Source organism: Mytilus californianus, unplaced genomic scaffold (genome assembly GCF_021869535.1).
Source record: "Mytilus californianus isolate M0D057914Y unplaced genomic scaffold, xbMytCali1.0.p SCAF_63, whole genome shotgun sequence".
NCBI classification, from domain to species: domain Eukaryota; kingdom Metazoa; phylum Mollusca; class Bivalvia; order Mytilida; family Mytilidae; genus Mytilus; species Mytilus californianus.
This window is the reverse complement of record NW_026262716.1, coordinates 560,364-572,199: the sequence shown is the minus strand read 5'-3', so window position 1 is coordinate 572,199 and position 11,836 is coordinate 560,364. Positions and strand designations below refer to the sequence as shown.

The window sequence follows — 11,836 nt, the reverse complement described above, 5'->3', positions numbered from 1 at the left end:
GGCTTGACTTATCAAATCGGCATGAAGCACAAAAACAACTAACATGAAGACAAAAAACACAAAGTACCGATATAATAGTACTCGCCGTTAGGGTAGAACATTTTTTATTCTGAAGAAAGGGATGGGGCTGGCGGCGCGAAAATTTATTTTCACTTTTGTAGACATTGATATCATCAACTATCCTGCATTTCATGTTGAAGAGTGTTCATTCCCATCCTGTCTTGCGCAAAGTCAATTATTCCAGTTCATACCAGGCCAAGTAATTCATTTTCAAAATCCTCATTCCCTCCCTGTTTTCGAAATCAAATGGGTGTTCCCTTACTGAAAACTAATGAAAGGACGTCATCAATAGTCTGAGAAAAGTATGATCATAAACAGCATTACCGTAAAAACATTCACATGACGAAAAAAGCTATACAGTTTTTTAGAAGTCAATTAATCATGAATATGAGGTCAAGGATAATGATTATATGACGGAAACTTCGTAACACAGTGGATCTATATACAAAGTATGAATCATCCAGTTCCTCTGCCCTCTGAAATATAAAGCTATACAAATAGTTTACGGTGTTGCCGCCACCACCATCAGATTGTATTCTGTATGCCTCGCATTCTGCTACTTGCGTCGAATGCGATTTAAAAAAAGAACAACTGAAATTAGCTCTCTTACCTAAACCTAGTCGGTGGGGCTTTCAACTTAACAGTAGACAATGAAATTACAACGTTATAGCTACTACTAGCTTCGGCAATTTTTTCTATGTTGTTTCGCTCTTATTAAAATTCTGATCTTTATTAACTCGCGTGCTCTTATATATAAGCTTAAATGAGGATAACGAAATCAGAGATATATTTTAATTAGATTGATGTTGTTTACAAGTGTTTGTAAAATACATCGACGTTGTACAAAACTTTCTTTTTGTAGATAATCTTTAACTGCATGTCAATTGAAGGCCAATTTATGTTTGATAAGTCATGTACATTACACTTGATATAAGTGTGTAAGATGGAGTGATTAGCCTGCTGTTTCTAATTCTCATTTTGTTTTCATAACTTGTGACAGAAACCCTCCCCCTTTTTCACCGTTTGCAGTTTTTTTTTTTATTTCTGTAAAGCAAATATATACTCAGACCTGCTAATTCAATCAATTCTGCGTTAATATTCATCAGTTTTGGAACTAAGTACTATTTGATGTGCGTCCACGTTCACCAAAAGAAAATTGGATATTTACCCAGAAAATCATGACGAACACCTTCTATCAAAAGACGGAAAAAATAATATTTTGAGAGGGCAACTTATAAATGTTAATATCTAAAAAAACATCTCTATTGATCACTTGTATCGAATCTTATGTAAAAATTCCGATTTTGGAACTTTTAAAAGGTCAAGGTCACTGTTATTTAACAGCTGAATGAAAATTGTAAATGTGCACCCTATCAGTACAAATGTCAATCTCGAACCATACTTGGAAATAAAATTATCAAATTAGTCATAAATATTGAAACTATAGTTATAATCCTTTGAATTATTAGAATTTATTTTGCTATAAACGCAAATATGTAGGGGTGGCCAGCTGTCTAAACGTGACTCTACGTTTTCCTTGAAATTTTAGATTTGACCTTTGACCCAAATTTAAGAAAATCGTGACCACTGTAGACAACGACGACATCAATATTTCGACGAGGCTTGTTCTCCTCTTTCCATTGATATAAAATATAGCCGTGTGTTATTCCGTTAACCCAAATCGATCAAATTTGTTGACTGGGCACCCTACTAGTTCTACCAGTAGCGAATCCATTTTCGAAAAATGACCCCACCCATGTTCCGGCCCCCAAATAGTGCCAAGTTGACCCCCATTTGAAATAAAAAATAGTGAATGCACCCCTAGGGCTACTACCCCATCATCATACCAAATATAAAGTTTCCATCATTTAAGGCTTGGAAGAAAATGGTCGGACAAATTAGGGTTAATAATAATAATAATAATAATAATAATAATAATAATAATAATAAGAAACGGGACAAAAACATAAAGTCCCCAAAACTCCGTTTTGGCGACTTAATAATAATAATAATAAGAAACGGGACAAAAACATAAAGTCCCCAAAACTCCGTTTTGGCGACTTAACTAGATTTGCCATTGCAAGCAATAGCGGATGGCACCCTTCCCCCATTGCCAGGCGAGCGGCAGCCATTTTGAAAATTCCAAAGTCAGAGTGCATTTACACATGCAAATTATCTTTTTTGTTAAGTTTCATTTAGTTAAGAGCATTTTGAAATTTTGGACATTTTTGCTGTTTCCATGGTTACGGCAGCTATTTTGAAAATTCTAACTTCAAAATGCAACTCTGCCTATGCCAGTTACTATTTCTGTAAAGTTTCATCCAGTTTGCAGCATTTTGATTTTTTTGAAATTTTGGACATTTTTGCTGCATCCATGGTTACAGTGGATAATTCCAAAATTCTAAAAGCAGACATCTCATTGCCACATGTCATGTTATATATCAGTACAGTTTCATTGACATTGGTGAAATACTCTTTAAGAAAATGCTGATTTTATGCATTTTCCCATAGGGTCAATGTAAAACTTGCCCCCAGTTTCCATGACAACGGCGGCCATTTTGGACTATCCAAATATTGTCTTGACATCTTGGAATACTGGGTAACATTTTCATTAAGTTTCATCCAGTTGGGTCTTTTAACGAAAGAGTTAGAATTTTTGATATTTTAGCTGTTTCCATGGTTACGGCAACCATTTTGAAAATTCCAAAGTCAAACTGCAAATCAGCACATGCCAGTTAACATTCCTGTGGAGTTTCTTCCAATTTGGAACACTTTGATTTTTTTCGCATTTTTGCTGTTTCCATGGAAACGGCGGCCATTTTTTACCATTCCATAGCAAGGTGTACAACTTTACATGGGGGTCCTCATTATAGAAGAGTTCCATCAACATTGGTCCATTGGATTCCAAGAACTCGCACGGACAAAATGTGTGGAAGAAAAATAAGAAAAAAAAGAAACGTAGAATAACAGTATGTCACCCCAACTCCGTTGAGGGTGCCATAATAATAAGAAAAAAAAGAAACGAACAATAACAATATGTCACCCCAACTCCGTTGAGGGTGCCATAACTAGATTTGTAATTGCTAGCAATAACGGATGCCAACTTGACCCCAATTTGAAATAAAAAATAGTGAATGCACCCCTAGAGATACTACCCCAACATCATACCAAATATAAAGTTTCCATCATTTAAGGCTTTGAAGAAAATGGTCGGACAAATTAGGGTTAAGAATAATAATAATAATAATAATAATAATAATAATAAGAAGAAGAAACGGGACGAAAACATAAAGTCCCCAAAACTCCGTTTTGGCGACTTAATAAAAAAAAGAAACGGAGGAAAAGCAATATGTCACCCGACATTGTCGATCGGGTGACATAATAACTAGATTTGCCATTGCAGGCAATAGCGGATGGCACCCTTCCCTCATTGCCAGGCGAGCGGCATCTATTTAGAAAATTCCAGAATCAAAGAGTGCATCTACAGATGTCTATTGACATTGTTGTAAAGTTTCATCAATTTTGGAGCGTTTGAAATTTTTGAAATTTTTGTTGTTTCCATGGAAACGGCAGCCATTTTTGAAATTCCAAAGTCGAATACCAACTCTTGATGTGTCACTTAACATTTCTGTAAATTTTCAGAAAGTTTGGAGCATTTTGAAATTTTTTGACATTTCTGCTGTTTCCATGGTAACGGTGACCATTTGAAAATTACGAAGTCAAACTGCAAATCAGCACATGCCAGTTACCATTCCTGTGGAGTTTCTTCCAGTTTGGAACACTTTGATTTTTTTCCCATTTTTGCTGTTTCCATGGAAACGGCGGCCATTTTTACCATTCCATAGAAAGGTCCACAACTTTACATGGGGGTCCTCATTATAGTAGAGTTCCATCATCATTGGTCCATTGGATTCCAGGAACTCGCGCGGACAAAATGTGTGGAAGAAAAATAAGAAAAACTAGATTTGCCATTGCAAGCAATAGCGGATGGCACCCTTCCCCAATTGCCAGGCGAGCGGCCGCCATTAAAAAAATTCCAAAGTCAAAGAGGGAATCTACACATTCAAATTATCATTTTTGTAAAGTTTCATTAAGTTTGGAGCATTTTGAAAGTTTGGACATTTTTGCTGTTTCCATGGTTACGGCGGCCATTTTGAAAATTCCAACTGCAAAATGCAACTCTGCCTATGCCAGTTACCATTTTTGTAAAGTTTCATCCAGTTTGCAGCATTTTGATTTTTTTTAAAATTTTGGACATTTTTGCTGTTTCCAAGGTTACAGTGGATAATTCCAAAATTCTAGAAGCAGACATCTCATTGCCACATGTCATGTTGTATATCAATACAGTTTCACTGACTTTGGTGAAATACTCTTTAAGAAAATGCTGATTTTATGCATTTTCCCATAGGGTCAATGTAAAACTTGCCCCCAGTTTCCATGACAACGGCGGCCATTTTGGACTATCCAAATATTATCTTGACATCTTAGCATACTGGATAACATTTTCATGAAGTTTCATCCAGTTGGGTCTTTTAACGAAAGAGTTAGAATTTTTGATATTTTAGCTGTTTCCATGGTTACGGCAACCATTTTGAAAATTCCAAAGTCAAACTGCAAATCAGCACATGCCAGTTAACATTCCTGTGGAGTTTCTTCCAGTTTGGAACACTTTGATTTTTTTCGCATTTTTGCTGTTTCCATGGAAACGGCGGGCATTTTTTACCGTTCCATAGCAAGGTGCACAACTTTACATGGGGGTCCTCATTATAGTAGAGTTCCATCAACATTGGTCCATTGGATTCCAAGAACTCGCGCGGACAAAATGTATGGAAGAAAAATAAGAAAAAAAAAGAAACGTAGAATAACAGTATGTCACCCCAACTCCGTTGAGGGTGCCATAAAAAGAAACGTAGAATAACAGTATGTCACCCCAACTCCGTTGAGGGTGCCATAATAATAAGAAAAAAAGAAACGAACAATAACAATATGTCACCCCAACTCCGTTGAGGGTGCCATAACTAGATTTGTAATTGCTAGCAATAACGGATGGCACCCTTCCCCCATTGCCAGGGTAACAGCAGCCATTTTGAAAATTCCAAAGTCAAACAGAACATCTACACATGCCAGTTAACATTTCTGTAAAGTTTCATTAAGTTTGGAGCACTTTAAAATTTTGGAAATTTTTGCTGTTTCCATGGTAACGGTGGCCATTTTGAAAATTCCATATCCCGATTGCAAATCTGCACATGCTGGTTAACATTATGGTATAGTTCCATTAACATTGGTTCATACAATTCTGAGATATAAGCTGGACAAAAAAAGTGGAAGAAAAAAAAAATAACTAGATTTGCCATTGCAAGCAATAGCGGATGGCACCCTTCCCCCATTGCCAGGCAAGCGGCAGCCATTTAGAAAATTCCAAAGTCAAAGAGTGCATCTACACATGCAAATTATCTTTTTTGTAAAGTTTTATTAAGTTTGGAGGATTTTGAAATTTTGGACATTTTTGCTGTTTCCATGGTTACGGCGGCCATTTTGAAAATTCCAACTTCAAAATGCAACTGTGCCTATGCCAGTTACCATTTCTGTAGGTGTCATACAGTTTGCAGCATTTTGATTTTTTTGGAAATTTTTGATATTTTTGCTGTTTCCATGGTCACAGTGGATCATACTAAAATTCTAGAAGCAGACATCTCGTTGACACATGTCATGTTATATATCAATACAGTTTCATTGATTTTGGTGAAATACTCTTTAAGAAAATGCTGATTTTATACATTTTCCCATAGGGTCAATGTAAAACTTGCCCCCAGTTTCCATGACAACGGCGGCCATTTTGAAAATTCCGAAGTCAAACTGCAAATCAGCACATGCCAGTTATCATTCCTGTGGAGTTTCTTCCAGTTTGGAACACTTTGATTTTTTTGGCATTTTTGCTGTTTCCATGGAAACGGCGGCCATTTTTTACCATTCCATAGCAAGGTGCACAACTTTACATGGGGGTCTCATTATAGTAGAGTTCCATCAACATTGGTCCATTGGATTCCAAGAACTCGCACGGACAAAATGTGTGGAAGAAAAATAAGAAAAAAAAGAAACGTAGAATAACAGTATGTCACCCCAACTCCGTTGAGGGTGCCATAATAATAAGAAAAAAAGAAACGAACAATAACAATATGTCACCCCAACTCCGTTGAGGGTGCCATAACTAGATTTGTAATTGCTAGCAATAACGGATGCCAACTTGACCCCAATTTGAAATAAAAAATAGTGAATGCACCCCTAGAGATACTACCCCAACATCATACCAAATATAAAGTTTCCATCATTTAAGGCTTTGAAGAAAATGGTCGGACAAATTAGGGTTAAGAATAATAATAATAATAATAATAATAATAATAATAATAATAAGAAACGGGACGAAAACATAAAGTCCCCAAAACTCCGTTTTGGCGACTTAATAAAAAAAAGGAACGGAGGAAAAGCAATATGTCACCCGACATTGTCGATCGGGTGACATAATAACTAGATTTGCCATTGCAGGAAATAGCGGATGGCACCCTTCCCTCATTGCCAGGCGAGCGGCATCTATTTAGAAAATTCCAGAATCAAAGAGTGCATCTACAGATGTCTATTGACATTGTTGTAAAGTTTCATCAATTTTGGAGCGTTTGAAATTTTTGAAATTTTTGTTGTTTCCATGGAAACGGCAGCCATTTTTGAAATTCCAAAGTCGAATACCAACTCTTGATGTGTCACTTAACATTTCTGTAAATTTTCAGAAAGTTTGGAGCATTTTGAAATTTTTTGACATTTCTGCTGTTTCCATGGTAACGGTGACCATTTGAAAATTACGAAGTCAAACTGCAAATCAGCACATGCCAGTTACCATTCCTGTGGAGTTTCTTCCAGTTTGGAACACTTTGATTTTTTTCCCATTTTTGCTGTTTCCATGGAAACGGCGGCCATTTTTACCATTCCATAGAAAGGTCCACAACTTTACATGGGGGTCCTCATTATAGTAGAGTTCCATCATCATTGGTCCATTGGATTCCAGGAACTCGCGCGGACAAAATGTGTGGAAGAAAAATAAGAAAAACTAGATTTGCCATTGCAAGCAATAGCGGATGGCACCCTTCCCCAATTGCCAGGCGAGCGGCCGCCATTAAAAAAATTCCAAAGTCAAAGAGGGAATCTACACATTCAAATTATCATTTTTGTAAAGTTTCATTAAGTTTGGAGCATTTTGAAAGTTTGGACATTTTTGCTGTTTCCATGGTTACGGCGGCCATTTTGAAAATTCCAACTGCAAAATGCAACTCTGCCTATGCCAGTTACCATTTTTGTAAAGTTTCATCCAGTTTGCAGCATTTTGATTTTTTTTTAAATTTTGGACATTTTTGCTGTTTCCATGGTTACAGTGGATAATTCCAAAATTCTAGAAGCAGACATCTCATTGCCACATGTCATGTTGTATATCAATACAGTTTCACTGACTTTGGTGAAATACTCTTTAAGAAAATGCTGATTTTATGCATTTTCCCATAGGGTCAATGTAAAACTTGCCCCAAGTTTCCATGACAACGGCGGCCATTTTGGACTATCCAAATATTATCTTGACATCTTAGCATACTGGATAACATTTTCATGAAGTTTCATCCAGTTGGGTCTTTTAACGAAAGAGTTAGAATTTTTGATATTTTAGCTGTTTCCATGGTTACGGCAACCATTTTGAAAATTCCAAAGTCAAACTGCAAATCAGCACATGCCAGTTAACATTCCTGTGGAGTTTCTTCCAGTTTGGAACACTTTGATTTTTTTGGCATTTTTGCTGTTTCCATGGAAACGGCGGGCATTTTTTACCGTTTCATAGCAAGGTGCACAACTTTACATGGGGGTCCTCATTATAGTAGAGTTCCATCAACATTGGTCCATTGGATTCCAAGAACTCGCGCGGACAAAATGTATGGAAGAAAAATAAGAAAAAAAAAGAAACGTAGAATAACAGTATGTCACCCCAACTCCGTTGAGGGTGCCATAAAAAGAAACGTAGAATAACAGTATGTCACCCCAACTCCGTTGAGGGTGCCATAATAATAAGAAAAAAAGAAACGAACAATAACAATATGTCACCCCAACTCCGTTGAGGGTGCCATAACTAGATTTGTAATTGCTAGCAATAACGGATGGCACCCTTCCCCCATTGCCAGGGTAACAGCAGCCATTTTGAAAATTCCAAAGTCAAACAGAACATCTACACATGCCAGTTAACATTTCTGTAAAGTTTCATTAAGTTTGGAGCACTTTAAAATTTTGGAAATTTTTGCTGTTTCCATGGTAACGGTGGCCATTTTGAAAATTCCATACCCCGATTGCAAATCTGCACATGCTGGTTAACATTATGGTATAGTTCCATTAACATTGGTTCATACAATTCTGAGATATAAGCTGGACAAAAAAAGTGGAAGAAAAAAAAAATAACTAGATTTGCCATTGCAAGCAATAGCGGATGGCACCCTTCCCCCATTGCCAGGCAAGCGTCAGCCATTTAGAAAATTCCAAAGTCAAAGAGTGCATCTACACATGCAAATTATCATTTTTGTAAAGTTTCATTAAGTTTGGAGGATTTTGAAATTTTGGACATGTTTGCTGTTTCCATGGTTACGGCGGCCATTTTAAAAATTCCAACTTCAAAATGCAACTCTGCCCATGCCAGTTACCATTTCTGTAAAGTTTCATCCAGTTTGCAGCATTTTGATTATTTTGAAATTTTGGACATTTTTGCTGTTTCCATGGTTACAGTGGATAATTTCAAAATTCTAAAAGCAGACATCTCATTGCCACATGTCATGTTATATATCAATAAAGTTTCATTTACTTTGGTGAAATACTCTTTAAGAAATGCAGATTTTATGCATATTCCCATAGGGTCAATGTAAAACTTGCCCCCAATTTCCATGACAACGGCGGCCATTTTGGACTGTCCAAATATTGTCTTGACATCTTAGCATAACGGGTAACATTTTCATAAAGTTTAATCCAGTTGGGTCGTATAACGAAAGAGTTAGAATTTTTGACATTTTAGCTGTTTACGTGGTAACGGCAGCCATTTTGAAAATTCCGAAGTCAAACTGCAAATCAGCACATGCCAGTTACCATTCCTGTGGAGTTTCTTCCAGTTTGGAACACTTTGATTTTATTCGCATTTTTGCTGTTTCCATGGAAACGGCGGCCATTTTTTACCGTTCCATAGCAAGGTGCACAACTTTAAATGGGGGTCCTCATTATAGTAGAGTTCCATCAACATTGGTCCATTGGATTCCAAGAACTCGCGCGGACAAAATGTGTGGAAGAAAAATAATAAAAATAACTAGATTTGCCATTGCAAGCAATAGCGGATGGCACCCTTCCCCCATTGCCAGGGGAGCGGCGTCCATTTTGAAAATTCCAAAGTCAAAGAGTGCATCTACACATGCAAATTATCTTTTTTGTAAAGTTTTATTAAGTTTGGAGGATTTTGAAATTTTGGACATTTTTGTTGTTTCCATGGTTACGGCGGCCATTTTGAAAATTCCAACTTCAAAATGCAACTGTGCCTATGCCAGTTACCATTTCTGTAGGTGTCATACAGTTTGCAGCATTTTGATTTTTTTGGAAATTTTTGATATTTTTGCTGTTTCCATGGTCACAGTGGATCATACTAAAATTCTAGAAGCAGACATCTCGTTGCCACATGTCATGTTATATATCAATACAGTTTCATTGATTTTGGTGAAATACTCTTTAAGAAAATGCTGATTTTATACATTTTCCCATAGGGTCAATGTAAAACTTGCCCCCAGTTTCCATGACAACGGCGGCCATTTTGAAAATTCCGAAGTCAAACTGCAAATCAGCACATGCCAGTTATCATTCCTGTGGAGTTTCTTCCAGTTTGGAACACTTTGATTTTTTTGGCATTTTTGCTGTTTCCATGGAAACGGCGGCCATTTTTTACCATTCCATAGCAAGGTGCACAACTTTACATGGGGGTCCTCATTATAGTAGAGTTCCATCAACATTGGTCCATTGGATTCCAAGAACTCGCGCGGACAAAATTTGTGCAAGAAAAATAATAAGAAAAAAAAGAAACGTAGAATAACAGTATGTCACCCCAACTCCGTTGAGGGTGCCATAATAATAAGAAAAAAAAGAAACGTAGAATAACAATACGTCACCCCAACTCCGTTGAGGTGCCATAATAAGAAAAAAAAGAAACGTAGAATAACAATATGTCACCCCAACTCCGTTGAGGGTGCCATAATAAAAACTAGAGGCTCTAAAGAGCCTGTGTCGCTCACCTTGGTCTATGTGCATATTAAACAAAGGACACAGATGGATTCATGACAAAATTGTGTTTTGGTGATGGTGATGTGTTTGTAGATCTTACTTTACTGAACATTCTTGCTGCTTACAATTATCTCTATCTATAATGAACTTGGCCCAGTAGTTACAGTGGAAAATTTATGAAAATTGTAAAAAATTGACTATAAAGGGCAATAACTCCTTAAGGGGTCAATTGACAATTTTGGTCATGTTGACTTATTTGTAGATCTTACTTTGCTGTACATTATTGCTGTTTACAGTTTATCTCTATCTATAATAATATTCAAGATAATAACCAAAAGCTGCAAAATTTTCTTAAAATTACCAATTCAGGGACAGCAACCCAACAACGTGTTGCCTGATTGGTCTGAAAATTTCAGGACAGATAGATCTTGACCTAATGAACAATTTTATCCTCGTCAGATTTGCTCTAAATGCTTTGGTTTCAGAGATATGAGCCAAACACTGCATTTTACCCTATGTACTATTTTTTAGCCATGTCGGCTATCTTGATTCGCGGGCGGGGTCATCGGACACATTTTTCAAACTAGATACCCTAATGATGATTGTGGACAAGTTTGGTTAAATTTGTCTTAGTAGTTTCAGAGGAGAAGATTTTTGTAAAAGATAACAAAAATTTACGAAAAATGGTTAAAAATTGACTATAAAGGGCAATAACTCCTTAAGGGGTCCACTGACCATTTTGGTCAGGTTGACTTATTTGTAGATCTTATTTTGCTGAACATTATTGCTGTTTACAGTTTATCTCTATCTATAATAATATTCAAGATAATAACCAAAAACGGCAAAATTTCCTTAAAATTACCAATTCAGGGGCAGCAACTCAACAACGGGTTGTCAGATTCATCTGAAAATTTCAGGGCAGATAAATCTTGACCTGATAAACAATTTTAACCCCATGTCAGATTTGCTCTAAATGCTTTGGTTTCAGAGATATAAGCCAAAATCTACATTTTACCCCTATGTTCTATTTTTAGCCATGGTGGCCATCTTGATTGGTTGGCCGGGTCACCGGACACATTTTTTAAACTAGATACCCCAATGATGATTGTGGCCGAGTTTGGTCAAATTTGGCCCAGTAGTTTCAGAGGAGAAGATTTTTGTAAAAGTTTACGGACGACGGACGCAGGACGACGGACGACGGATGCCAAGTGATGAGAAAAGCTCACTTGGCCCTTTGGGCCAGGTGAGCTAAAAAGAAACGGAGGAAAAGCAATATGTCACCCGACATTGTCGTACGGGTGACATAAAAATAATAGGAACTGAGCAAAAACAATAAGTCTTCGTTTGGGAGACTTAATGAAATATATACATCAAGAATAAATCTGAGTTTCTGAAAGATTTTTTCCATTCAACTTGATTTTAGCTTGTGCAGACAGTAGAAAATTCC

General features: G+C 36.8%; 1 long non-coding RNA gene across 2 annotated transcripts; it reads left to right on the top strand.

The window, feature by feature from the left end:
- Positions 1 to 2,357: 2,357 nt before the first annotated feature.
- LOC127707321 (uncharacterized) lies at positions 2,358 to 10,369 on the top strand. Of its 2 annotated transcripts, none has more exons than XR_007984772.1 (3): positions 2,358 to 2,900; positions 7,938 to 8,209; positions 10,293 to 10,369. It is a non-coding gene; the product is annotated as an uncharacterized LOC127707321 (long non-coding RNA). The 2 variants fall into 2 exon arrangements; XR_007984771.1 differs by lacking the exon at positions 7,938 to 8,209 and adding an exon at positions 4,798 to 5,069.
- Positions 10,370 to 11,836: the final 1,467 nt, after the last annotated feature.